Consider the following 14,719-nt stretch of genomic DNA (forward strand, 5'->3'; position numbering starts at 1 on the left):
TGAGTCTCATTACTCCAACGTCCTCGTTGTTGTAACTCTGGCCATAATCTAGGAAATGTCTATAAATTGAAGAAAGTTAAATAGCAACGAATGAATAAAATAAATAAATAACACCAAACCCACATAGATCGAACAAAATTCACCTATCCAAAACCAAGAAAATCCACCGAAGAAGGGGAAGAAAACTGAAAAAGAGCGCAAGAAGTTGAACCCCATCGTGAAAATATGATATTAGGGTGATGATATTTTAACTGAAATATTACAAGCATAAATAAATCGTGCACCAACGAAAAAATTAAACTGTAAAGACGAATAAAAGTACATTCAGCAAGAGACGTCATTGATGCTCGAATTGATAAACCCTAGAATATGAAGAAACAAAGATCAATTATAATGCAAAATTAGCAAATTGCAAAATTGTAGAATAGTTGGATGATGAAAGAAAGAAGAGAAACCTAGGAGAAAGATTAGGTGCAGCTGCGACAAGGTCTCCTCTCTCAGTCTCTCCTTGAACTCTCTCCTCTCTCAGTCTCTGTCATCGTCGATTGTCATTTTATTTTTTAAGAATCGCTAAATCTCATCGTCATCGCCACATAATTAAGTTTCAATGTTTTAATTTTCTTTGAGCATCAATTTCTTCAAACGGGAATTGGAATTGGAATTCGCTGTCGGGAAAGAGAGAGAATAGAGATTTGCAAAGGGAGGGGAAAGAGAAGAGTAGAAGAATTTAGACAAAGTGGAAGGGATGGGGCGGTAATTCCACTGTTCTTAAGAGAAAAAATGAGTTTTTTTCAAGAAGGAATGCGAGGGCATGACACTAAATTTTACTATTCTTAAGGAAATTGTGGGGCAACTCTCACTTTTTAAAGGGTTTAGACAAAGTGAAAGGGATGGGGGCGGTAATTTCACTGTTCTTAAAAAAAAAATGAGTTTTTTTCAAGAAGGAATTCGAGGGCATGTCACTAAATTTAACTATTTTTAAGAAAAATTTGGAACATGTCTCACTTTTTACAGGGTTAGGATTTTTGCACAGGACCCAAAATATCAGGACCGGGTCGGGCCTGCTTAAATTAGGTTGAACATTTGGAGCCACAATTGACCATAGTGGAGAAACATTTTCCACATATATAAAATGTACGGAGTATCTATATAGGCATGCATTTATTAACAAATTGTCCTTCCCGTATAAATACAACTATACAAGGCATGTAACAAGAAAAATGTCAATATAAATTCAAGCATCTCAAACTCAAAACTCAAACATAAACATTATAGATAGAGAGAGAAAGAGAAAAGAGAGAAAGGAGAGATTATTGGGTCGTACATTTTCTAATCAGTTTTTCTTGCAATGAGAATACTGTGGAGGTACTTAATATATATTCAACTCGCTCTTTTATATTAATTGTTTTAAAATTTCAGGAACTGAATGAAGTGATTTGTACTATGTATAAATATGCGCCCTTAACACCTAATTATCGAAGGGTACGTCAAATTTAATTGTTTAATTTTGTTATAATTTTATCACTGCAGTAACATTTAAGCTCGTTTTTTACTTGACTTAACCAATCGGAGTTCTTTGAAAAATTAGAGTATAACATTAATTTTAGGTGTCAACCGTAGCTTAAACAAGACTTAATACTCTATTAAGTACGTCATTACAAGAACGTACGTCGTAGATTTTAACTCTAATTCACTCGATTTTTTTAATTTTTTACAACTGGGGTGATACTAAAGACTTTGGATTAACATGTACATCTACTAAATCTCTATTAGTACCACCTTAATTATGAGATCGTTAAGACTTATTGTATGTCAAAAAAAATAAAAAAAATATTTCAACTTAAGAAAAAATGGTTTATTAACTTAATTATTAGTTGGAAAAGAGGCTGAGTGAAATTATTCAAAAATAAATTGGCACATAATTAACACATACGAAGTAGTAATTTCTATTTCTTTCGTAAATAACTAGTCAAGGTCTCTACTCTCTAGGTTATTACTAAATCACAAGGTTGTGTTTTAAACTATAAATCTGCGGTTCATAGTAATGGACCGGAATCGACCGGTTCATCGCACCTATTATGAATGGACCGGAATCGGATCTGTTTGTACCAATTTTTAGATATTTTCTATAATGATGGGAATGAATAGGACATCGTTTGAATGCCTAATATAGAATAATTAAGGTATTTTCCCTGATATATTGAAGGAAAAAGTTAATCATCTTAATTATTTGTGTTTTAAACTATAAAATTGCGGTTCAAGCTAGTCTTTAAACACTTTTGTATCATCTGAAACAAAATTTTTTTTTTTGAGGGAATCGACTAAACATTTATATTTTTGGACTTGAAGACGGGATCGATTGTCTTAGATCCGGTCTAGTACATCTTTTGAATCTTAACATGTTGTTCCGGTTCATGGTTGCACATCTAATGGGCTGAAACGAAACCTGGGTCTCTAAGAGTCATGCAAGGCCCAATTAAGAACTCCAAATATCCAAATATCCCATTCTTTTTCATTCTTTCAACTTCACTAATTTTAGGTAAAAAAAAAATACTTGGATCCTATTTGATTCAATGCATTTGAAGATATCTACTGAGTACTTTTTATGTATTTCACCCATACCGCCACACATAATTTCAGTATCAAAAGATAAAATGAGTGCATTCCCTCGAAAAAAACAAAACATGGTACAAACATGCGTACTCTTATGGGAATATACCTATCCGGAGTTATAAAAGCTTTGGTTTCCTTATTAGCCTTAGCTTAACTTATTGAACCTTTAACCCTTTATCACACTAGACATGGTTATTAGAAAGGGTAGCCTAATGGACATAAGGATAAGATCAAGTTAATAAAATTTTATTAGGCAGAGCTTTTATTAGACATGGTAAATATAGTATCAAACTTATGACATAATAATTTTGAAAATTAAAATAGTTATAATATAAAAAATTATGTGAATAGCTTCGTAATCACTTGAATTCACATACGGCTCAGTTTTTTGCATTTTTCCTTGCTCATTTATTGACCCACCCATTATCGGTCCGTAATTGATCCTCGACCCTCTTTGACCCGTTAAAAATGACTTCATTATCCGACCGCACCGCACCGACTCTGTCCCAGCCCGCCCAATAATAGGTCTAGTCACGATTTGTTAGAAATTATTTTAGTTGTTTTTCAATTCGAATATTCCTTATTTTTCACGAACTTGTCTTATCTAAACCTAACTTATTTAAACTTAATAAAAATGCACAAAAAACCTTATTGTATCTAAATTAAATTAAACTTATCAAACTTATTTTTTCCCGAGTCTTGATGGTTTTTAAAAAGTGCTATAAATTGTTAGCACTTAATAGTAATTAAGTATCCGTTGTTATATCTATTTGCTCGGTTAATTTAACATTCTTTTAGTATTGTTAAGTGATTAGTGGCTTAGTAGGCATTCATTTATGTAGTACTAAAATATATATTGTTCATCCCAGTTGAAGTCCTGTCTTTTTGACCCGATGATATATTGGTGGCCTAGTGGGCTCTGCAGCCCTATTGCACTTTCTCCCGCAAAACTTTCCGACAAAAGCCCAGCCCAATCAAACATATATGGTAAGCCCAGCCCAATCAAACATATATGGTAAGCCCACTTTTCTGTCATTGATTATAGTTTCTGTCATTGTAATCGACGTTGTTCGATTTCATTTTTTTCCCCTCTCCTTCCCCCCCCAAACAAAAATGGTTCCCCGACTTAATTTTGGTTCTTAGGCTATTTTTGGCAACTCTGTTTATGTACCTTGAAACGGAATTAGGAGTTTAAATTTTAAGACACTTTCAATGGTGTCAAATAATTATGATTGTTAAATTTAAGGTGTTGTGATTGATTAATTAAGATATTAGGTTGAGTATAATCTCAATTTAAGAAAACGTTTTAATACGGAGATTGAGTCTGACACTCTAAAACAAAATAAACCCTACTACTACACCTTGGAGGGAAGATAGAGGAGGGTCAAATTCTATGTTATAGAAAAAAGGGGGTCAAATTCTATGTTATAGAAAAAAGGGGGTCAAATTATCCACAAATTCTTAATTACACATGCATGGTGTACGATAAATATTATAAGCCGGATATATAGTTACCCCGATCTAAGAAAACATTATTTATTTTTTAGTAATATGGTTTTTCTTCTAGGAGAAAATGATTAATAAAGGGCCACTTTACTGAATTATAAGTTTCTTTAATTGGGAATTCAAGATATCCCATCATTTCCTTTAGAAAATGCAAGTCAACTGTGTCATAGGCTTTCTGCATATCAATCTTCATTAAACAACTTGGTTTAATTAACACCCCTCCTCCTATAATGTCTCACAAGATCTTAAACTACCATTATGTTGTGAACAATATACCTGCCATGAACAAATCCCCCTTGATTCTCCAAGATGAGATCAGGAAGCACCTGTCTTAATCTGCCACATAAAAATTTAGTAATACATTTGTATAATGTCTTACAACAAGAAATAGACCTAAAGTCATTGACATCCGTTGGACACTTGGTCTTGGGAATTAGGGTGGCAACTGTATGATTTGCCTCTTTTAACAATTTTCCATGCTGTAATACATCCAAGACAGCTGCAATAACTTCACTCCCAATTATATGCCAAGCATCTTTGTAAAAGTAGGAACCAAAACCATCAGGTCCTGGTGCCTTGATATCGGAATAGAGAAGATAGCTAACTTCACTTCCTCAACAGTATAGGGAGCATTAAGAATTGCCCTATGATTATCCTGACAAACAGGGCCAGTTTGCACTATCTGTTTGACAACAGGAGTTCTAGCTTCATGAACACTACCCAACAACATCTTATAATAATCTAAAAAAGCTTCTGAAATCTCTGCATGCTTGTCTTTCCACTCCCCCCTCATATCATGATACTATATACCTGATTTTGCACATGTCTGCTTCTAATACTGTGATGGAATAAGTTTATATTCTTATCACCAGCTTTAATCCATGCCAACTTAGCTTTTTGACTCAAGAAATTCAGATATATTTTATGTTTCACTCTGTACTCCTGGATAGCCCGTAATTCCAAATCTGCAAGGTTACGAACTGCAGGAGTTAAATGCATAACCTCTTGAGCAGCAATCATAGCTTGATAGGCACACAAATCAACAGCCTGAACATCTGTAAATTCAGTTTTTTTTTTTAGGTTCTTAAGAGCAATCTTAACAATCTTCAGCTTACTCACCACAATAAATATTTTACTCCCACTTATTTTAGTATTCCATGTTGCATGCACAATATCATTAAAGACGGGAGAGGACTTCCATATTGTGAAGTATTAAAGGGTTTTCTCCCTCCATCAACCCTGGGATACCCAGTAAATAAGTTAGGAGAGTGATCAAACTGACCCTCTGGTAAGAAACAGGCTTCAGCAGATGGATAACAGTTTTGCCAAGCATCATTAGCTAAAACTCTATCAAAACCCTGTTGCTTATTATTCCAAGTGTACAAGTTACCTACACACTTAATATCCTCCATACCACACACATGCATACAATTATTAATGTCAAAAATATCAACATGCCTAATGGGAGCACCAATTCTTTCATTCATAACCATGACACAGTTGAAATCCCCACACAGAATCCAAGTACTCTGAATATTCAAATTACTCAAGTCCTTCCATAACTCATGCCTCAAGCTATGATCATTAAAAGCATAAACAAAAGTACAATGAAATCTAGGCATACCACTTACAGGGGTGATATGATAATGAAGAAACTGACTTGAAGCTGCTACAATTCACTGTAAAGCAACCAGCCTTCCATGCTACAATAATCCTAACACCAGAGTGATAGCAAGAGTTGCTAGTAAACACCAACTAGAAAACACCTTTTGATAAAAGCTTCCTAGATTAGGTAACTTCACCTTAAGCTCCAGAAGACCTACAAGACCCACCTCATACATTTAAATGAAATTCTTAACTTCATTCTATTTTTGAAGTGAATTGAGTCCCCTGAAATTCCATGCTAATATTCAATCCATGAGAATGGGAAGGGTCCCCCTTCCATTTATACTTCCCTCATGTCCTGCACCAAGAATCACCTTCATTTCACTTCTGAGTCCAACCTCATTCTGAACAAAAGACTCCAAAAGATAAAAATGTGTTAGTTGTGTGAGTTGGAACCACCGGTGAATTCCTAAATCTGATTGGCCTAAGAGCCCTCTGAAAACTCTTTGGATCCACAATTGGTCCCTCAATTTCATCTCTTTCACTCACCTGAACTTGTATTGCAACTGTGTGTTTCCTAACCCATACCCTCTCAGTGTTACCCTGCTTATAGTCAGAAGCCAAATGCCCAACCATATTGCATTTTGAACATAAAGTTGGTCCCTATTCAAAGTGCACACTAACTCTTGTCATTGCTCCATTTTCATTCCTGAAAGAGATTTCATCAGAGAACTTCTGTGACATTGTAACATCCACCAAAACTCTTGCATACTGAAGCTTATCTCTACATGTTGTTGCATAATCCCTTTTAATGGGCTTCCCTATCTGACTTACAATTTTGAACAAATTAAAGACTTCTCTCCCTAATACTTGAAATTCAGTTGTAATTGTAACCATATAGGCACTGATTTCACATCTTCTTTTTCCATGTCCATTTCAATAGACCATAACTTAAGTATCAGAGGTTTACTATCAAAAAAGTAATGTCATGCTAAGACTTTATCCCTGGAATCCATAGTCGAAAAGCGAACTAAGTATATACCCTTCTTCACCATAACTACCTTATCTATAATCAGATTCCTCCATATCCTCCTAACAAAACCTTCCATTACATTAATAGGTGGATTTACTCCTACAATATAACACACAACTGCAGAATTTCAGAAATCAACTTCAGTTCCCCTTGAATATCATCAAAATCAATTTCAATAGTGCTAACAGAGTTATCTAACAGTTCAATCTCATCATTTATCGTATTTAATTCAGATTCAATCAGTTCATTAGTATCCACAGTATGATTAGATTCTTCATCAGATTCATGATCATTAATCGAATCACTTTGGTGCAAAATAGGAATTGTACCTACATCAGATTTGGGTCCTGCCTGCATTTCCAGTCGAACGTACTATGAATATGTTGCATATTTCTGATCGCACTTGAAGCTGTTGCCAACCCGATTTCAGAGTGAGAACCTCATTTTCAATCCCAAAATCAATCGCCTCCACCCCAAGAACCTCATTGATCGAATGAGTTCTTTTTGCCTGTGAATCTGAAGTAGGTCCTCTAGGTTTCGATTTCCCATTCCCATCTAGACTGATTTTTCGATCTAGACTTCCTTGCCATGACGAAGGTGTATGGTAAGCTACCACATACACCTGAGAGAAAACGTAGAGAGAAAGTCAGAGAAAACTTACCATGTACTAAAATATATGAGATGAGCATTAAAGTTTTAAAATTATTAAGTGAAGTACATAGTACTCCGTATGACTTTTTTTATTCACTTTATTATCATAAGTTGTGTCACTAACGTGTTGATTAGGGATCTAATATATTGATCAATTGAACATAACTACATAAGGTCATGAATTTAAACATTAATGTTAGCCCATGTTTATCCATTTTACGGAGTATAAGACATGTTCCAAGATGACGACCTAGCTACATGCATTGCCAACAAGTTTTAATAATATATGTAAGAAAAAAAGCCAAACAAAATAAGAAAATATAAGATAGATATTTATGTTATGCTTATTGTTAAAGAGTTAATCAACGCATTATGCTTGTAGAGTTGTAGAACCTAATTACTGTACTAATTATATGACTTATACACTAATTATTATTTTTTTCAATGTATTGATCATATTTTTTTCTTTCCATAAACTACCTTATATAAAAATACTATGTATATATAACACTTTATATTGTAAAATGGTACCTTACACTACAAAAATTTGTATCTTTATGACAACCTAATAACGACGGGTAAAAATCCCGTCGCAAAAACGGGTAAAAATCCCGTCGTAAAAGGGCTTTTGCGACGGGGATAACAACCCAACAAAGACGGGAAAAACCGTCGCAAATGTCTTTTACGACGGGTTAACGACGGGATTTTCCATTAACGACGGCCCTCTTTTATGACGAGTTCGCGACGGAAAATCTCGTCGTTAATCAACAATTATTGACCTTTAGCGACGGAATTTTCCGTCGTTAAGAGTACAATTTCTTGTAGTGTTATACGGAGTACTTTTATTGTACGTAGTAACAATTTGCAAATTTAAGTTGATAAATAAAAGTATAAAACCATTCCAACATTGTGTAGTGGCTGAACACCTAAATCCTTTTGTGGAATTAATGAGTACAAAATTGACCCCCTTGGATATTATTACCCTCTTTTTTATAGGTATGGATATTACCCTCCTAACATAGACAGACACAGTGACACACATAGAATACGTTACAAACACTGAAACACCTCTATTCATACTTCTTCTATCGACCAAGGGGCAATTAAGTTAATTAAGGGAATCCCAATTATGAAAAGACACCCTCTTTGATGTTATAGGAATACCTAGATAAGTAGGAGACAACTTGAAGATAACCCATAAATAGGAGCACCCTTTTATCTTGTATTTGAGTTCAGAATTAGGTGTATTTAAGGGCTATCTTTGCTGACTGTGATCAATTATTTTGCAAATTTGAATAAAATATGAAATGAACATACGAGTGCGTATAACTTCTTAAAAAAAAAGGCAAAACAAGAACACACCTAACGCTAAGTGTACCATTATACAAGATAGATTTTGCACATAAATAGAAATCATGGACAGAGTCTTGAACCAGCCCGGACCATGGTGACCATGTCCAGGTTTGGGTTGATTTGTTTTCCATTAATTTTCAAAAATTATGGGAGTGTACTCCCTCTGTCCATAAAATATCGTTCCATTTGACTTTTCTACACGCGTAAATTTTTTATAAAAAATTGATATTTCAAAATATTTATTGAAACGAATCTAAGAAGACCGACATGACTATATTATTTCTTTTAGGCTAATGAGAATTCATAGTAAATTTTTTAAAATTTGACCGAAAATTTTGCAATGGGGAAATCTTTTAGGGACGGAGGAAGTAAATGCCACTCTTCCGTATTGACATATAATTAAAAAAAAAGTTGATTAAAGATATTACAATATATAGAAGTATTAGGATTTTTTTTGAATTTAGGCTGAAATTTTCTGGCAATATATGGTTAATTTGTCCCAATCTTCTAATTCCAGTGAACATTGACCATAATATAAACAAATTATACTTCATTCGTACACAAAAAAGAAACATACATCAGGGCCGTCTCTCGCAATTTGGAGGCCCTGTGCTAAAATACAGATATTGGGCTTCAATAAATTTTTACGAGTAATTATTTAATATAAAACACATAATTATTATATTAATATTGTTAATTATTATATTAATATTGTTTTTTTTATACAAAATATAAAGTCAAATTAATAATATGGTATAACGTTTTATGTGTGATGGTTTGAGAAAATTGATGGACATGAAAAAAGCAAATAAAAAAGGGGGCATGAGAGGAATTGAACCTTGGTCTTGGCTACCACACTATTATTTCTTTACCAACTGGGACAAAGATTACTTAATGCATAATAAAGGAGCTGTTAAATATATAATATTTTTTCTTGGGGGTTTAACCAACATAATTTCTTTTTGGGGCCCCAAAATTTTGTGGCCCGGTGCTGGAGGTCCGCCTGGACCTCCCTTTAGCCGGCCCTGACATACATGTCAGGTTTGTGTACGCGTATTAAAGGTTTTTTATGTTAGGTTTGTGTACGCACATTAAAGGTAGATTGTACCAAGTGTGTCCTGGCCTAATGGAAAGGATTCCACCTTCCAACCAAAAGGTTGGTGTTCAATCCCCACTAGGGGCACTTTGATGGAGGGATCCCCTTATCACTCCCTCCACTCTCAAAGTGTCTAGCCTGCTAATCCGGGCGGGTTGACCTGTGCAGGGTTCCGACCCGATAGGACTATTCATCTTACCTTGCAAAAAAAAAAAATATATAATTAAAGGTAGATTGTGATAGGTTTTTTTTAGTAGATATTGTGGAAACATGAATATTAAAAAGTTTAAAATTGATTGAAACATAGTGGGAGAAAGAACATACGTCATAACAATCACATCACTCACATGTGATATAGAGTGAGTGTGTAAGAAAAAAGAGAGCTTAGCATGGAATCCACCGTATTGGTTGTGAAAATTTCCATTTAAGTAAAAATTAAGATTTTTTAATTGATATTTTAAGAAGAAATACCGAAAAAGAATTTGAAAACGGAGGGAATAAATGGTGATAGCCAGCGAGCAGGAAGTGATTTTTCCACGGTTAAAATTGATAGAAAAAATATCTTTGTTCATTATTAGGGCTTCTGTTGAGTTTGAGCAGTTAATTTTAATTTACTGACATAGTTACACAGACAGTAGACCATCTAATCCAGTTGTAGTATCTCAGTTATTAAGTTGTTTAATGAACAGATTAACGAAGTTAACCTAAGCTAATCATTATCTTTTTGGTTGCGTAAACCGAGAAAGATGAATACAGTTATACAGAGCTTTTCTGCAAATTACCAGCCATATCTTCTTGTTTTATACCCAAAGCATGAAAATTAAGAAAGAAATCCCAACATCTAAAAAAGGTAAAAAAGGGTAAAACACAAAAAAACAAAAACTGATTCTTTTTCGGAGATTAAACGCAGAAAATATTGGATTAGGTTAATAAAAACTAACAACAACTCCAGAAAATAAAATCTAAATCTTGATTACAGTGTTGTGGTCTTCGTCGAGCTCGATTGATCGCCATTGTCTACCTCTTAATTACTCCGCGCGTATTCTACTGTAATTAAAAATTGGATTTATTCCCTCTAAAAACTGGGTTAATAAAAGTAATTTTATTGTCTATTGTTACTGTTTTCAGTTTTCCTATTTCCTATCTAATTACCCAAAAAAGAAAAAGTAATTAGTGAAAATGTGAAACCCTTGTTTCTTTGTTTTGGGTTACTGTTGAAAGAAGTGACGTTTAAACCAGAACAGTTCCAGAAAATAACAAATGAATGATTGTAGCTAAATCTTGCAGAAACAATAATTAATCATCCCATCCCGCCATTATCTTCCTCTTTCTTAATTATTCTACTGTTAGAAAAAACAAGGTCGTAATCAGATCTAGAAGGAAGAAAGATAAAAGGAGTGGTCCAAATGGAGAAAGCAGAAACATTCATTCATTCAAAGAAAGAAAGAAGGAAAGAAAGCCATGGGGGTTAATTATAATGATAAAGGGGGGCAGATGCAGTGCACAGAGTTAGGGCATAACTGAGCAAGGTGCAATAATTTAACACTTGTTCAATTATAATTAGTCCCCTTCTCCTCTATGCATTATTCATTGTTGTTGTTATTGTCCAGTTTTATTTGCATTATTATTACCTAAAAGATAATGAAAGCGACTAATGGATAGCGTCCAATTTCTTTTACCCCCCAAAACAATCCCACATGGAGTAAATCAAACCTAGCTTTTCTTCTTTTCTTTCTTTCTTTTTACAGCAATAGGCTGATCTGGGTTTAAGCCACGGCCTGTGTTTAGGTCTAAGTTTCATTTTTACTGTGCTCTTTCCCGGATTCCGGTAAGATCAACCCAGGATTAATTGGAGTTAGGGCTAGATTTCTTAAAACAATTAAAGAGATTCATGACAGGCTCAAATCTCGTCTTTTATGTGAAATTTTTATGCCATGGCAATAAGGGGAGTAGCCCCTTGGCCTTATTAAGTGATTAACTCTCTTATCTTTTTGTCAATGTGGGACTCTCACACGTGATGATCTTAACAGAGTTATAGAGTATAAAACTAATCTTGGTGCATCAACCATCAGCTTAAGCTTTTGGTTGAGTTGGTCCTCTGGCATAGTCAAAAATGACAGCCCCTTAATTACATGCTTATGACGGGTAACTCCATGTCGTAAATAATTTTTTTTCTTCGTAGTGTCTTTAGATTAAAACACCGAGCACCTAAACAATTACTCTATAAATGACAGAAATCCCCGGCCTTTTTCTTTTAATCCTCCCTTTCCTGCAGTTTGGAACTGAATACATCAGCAATAGGCCGGATTCAGCAAACTGTACATCTGTTCAGAGACGAAGTAAACGAAAATCGATCCGAACTTTAATCAAATAAGCAAGTTGACGTTCATGGTTGATTGATCAATTGTTGGCATTCTTTTAGATATATTGTTTTTTCATTTACTGGTGTGATTACTATTGTTTGTCTAGTACGGAGTATTAGGTATTGGATAAAATTTATAAACTTCCTTTTGAAATGATTCGATTGGTACCGTAGCTTATCCTACTTGTTCAACGTGGACACATGGTCGTGACTCTAGTCTCCAGCTACTCTATTTACCTAGCTCTTTAGGAGTGACATACCACTTTGGGTTGTTGGACTTTGTTTCAACTTCATTCCAACCCAAATAAAATGGTATCCACAAACTTTTCAGAAAGGCCGATTTACGATAATATATTGTGTGGCGGTCTAAAAGATGAAGGTTATCCACATGATTACCCTTATTGATGTTATAAGTTTTCTTTATTGTAGTTATAAGTTACCTTATTTTCAAGGCTATTAACTCAAATTGTAGAGCAATGTACAATATTGTACATGGTGTGGGATGAAGCTCCACGTATAGCCTACTACCTATATTACATTTGTGTATTGATATATATTTTCATTTGTGGTGTTGTATTGGTCATAGTTATAGCTTGTACAAGCATATCACTTTTGATTAGGGTCACTTCATTGTTTATTGTTAGGGTCGCGTTTTTCAATGGTTAGGGTCACATTTATCCTAGAGTAAGGTAACTTTAGTCCTCGAATAAGGTCACTTATATCTTTTATCCGGTTCACTTTTATATTTGGATGTACAGTAAAATACCGTAGATCGGGGGCACACAAAAGTTTTTGAATGGTATCTAGTTAATTTCATCTTCAAATTGATTCATCTCATTTAACTTTCAATTTTAATGTTGATAGAGTATGAAACTAATTTTTGAGACTTCAATCATCAGCTTAAGCTTTTGGTTGAATTACGCCTTTAACATGGTATCAGAGTCAACGTGAGTGTGTGACACAACCGTCAAAGTTCAAATCTCATCCACCCCTAGTATATATGTAACAAAGTATTGATATGTTTTCTAACATGGTTTTTGTTACGAAATTTACTATGAGTCAATTAATAGGCCGGTATTGTCTAAAAAGAAGATTATACTTTTAATTAGCTTCTTATACTTACTCATAGGTCCTCTGTTTGGCAACATAATTCAGACAACTTAAATGATAAGGTACCCAATTTTGAGTCACCTGAAATAATTATAGTTGTTTGAATGACACCTTCTTTTGACGGATTTTTATGTCAAAAGACCTAAATTTTTATGTGATATATCTTTAACTTATTATTTTAAAAAATTCAGCTGCTTAAACACTTAGTTCTACCAAACAACTCGTCTAATTAATTAAGTACCTTATAATTTTAACACCTTATCAGTTTTAGCTAACTTATCCGTTATAAAAAAATGACAAAAAAAAAATAACCAAATAAATTACATATTTTGTTTAGGAAAACGTTTTTGGCTGAAAAAATTTACATCAGGAAGCGACATATGTACACTATGGTGTCTGTTTTAGTATAAAGTTTTAGATCATAGATTATAGATATCTATAAATTAAACATGAATATTTTTCTCTTAAACATAAATCATTAAAGATGGCAAAAATAAAATATGTGTATAGTGTAAAAGGCAAAGACTGTCTTATGTAGAAGAGCAAGATTAGCCCTGGTCTGAGCAATACTCTGAGTATGACAATAGTTTTATTGAGTATTAACTTAAGACCTTCCATTTAAGTGGAAGAGTATGACAAAAGTCTGAGCAAGAGTCATGGAATTCCAAGACTCAAGACGTTTAAATTGTAAATTCAATCTCAATTATTTTTATTTTTATTTTTTATTTTTATATTTACATAAATTTTAGGAGTCTTGAATGAGTACGAGGGGTGAAGTGGAAAAATTAAGTAAATCTGAAAGGGTCTCGACAAGAATCTGATTAATAAAAAGATGATGTGGAAGTCTTAGTTTATACTAGCGCTAATCTTGCTCTAAGATTAACTTCTTACCAAATAGTTGTAATTTTTAATCAAATATTTACTCAAATATTATATTTTCTAATTAAATAATTATATATTTTTATTTAAATAGTTATATTTATAATTTATATCAGCAGTATTACCCATATTATATGATGGTCTCATAGGAGAAAGAAAAACTCATTATTCCACACTTCCACCCGTGTGAACAACACGTTGCATCAGATAAAAAGAACACAGGAAGTGGAGTACTTAGCTTCGTCCGTAGTATAAGACAGAGGAAATCATCAAATTTGACTCAATGGCACAAAGTAACAAAAATTGTTAGCTATCCCAAAAAAAAAAAAAAAAAAAACATATCTCCATAATGATAAAAGGAGAAGAAACTTCACCATTTTTATGTGTAACAAATTGGCCATTTTTCTGTGTAACAAATTGTTCTATGATATGCACTGTAAAGAAAAGAAAAATCTGCAAATTACTATCAAGTTCTTTAGTGATTTTGCAAATGACTAACTAGCTAACTTGT

At 33.6% G+C, this 14,719-nt stretch overlaps 2 long non-coding RNA genes across 2 annotated transcripts; one reads left to right on the forward strand and one right to left on the reverse strand.

Moving 5' to 3' along the window:
* Positions 1-218: 218 nt before the first annotated feature.
* On the reverse strand, positions 219-851 carry LOC130461986 (uncharacterized). Its single transcript, XR_008922068.1, has 2 exons — positions 456-851; positions 219-362 (listed from the first exon to the last, which is right to left on the reverse strand). It is a non-coding gene; the product is annotated as an uncharacterized lncRNA (long non-coding RNA).
* Positions 852-1,233: 382 nt separating this feature from the next.
* Positions 1,234-3,621, forward strand: LOC130461882 (uncharacterized). The gene is made up of 3 exons (XR_008921836.1): positions 1,234-1,365; positions 1,420-1,482; positions 3,483-3,621. It is a non-coding gene; the product is annotated as an uncharacterized lncRNA (long non-coding RNA).
* The last annotated feature ends 11,098 nt before the right edge of the window (positions 3,622-14,719 follow it).

Source organism: Spinacia oleracea, chromosome 5 (assembly GCF_020520425.1).
Source record: "Spinacia oleracea cultivar Varoflay chromosome 5, BTI_SOV_V1, whole genome shotgun sequence".
Lineage (NCBI taxonomy): Eukaryota > Viridiplantae > Streptophyta > Magnoliopsida > Caryophyllales > Amaranthaceae > Spinacia > Spinacia oleracea.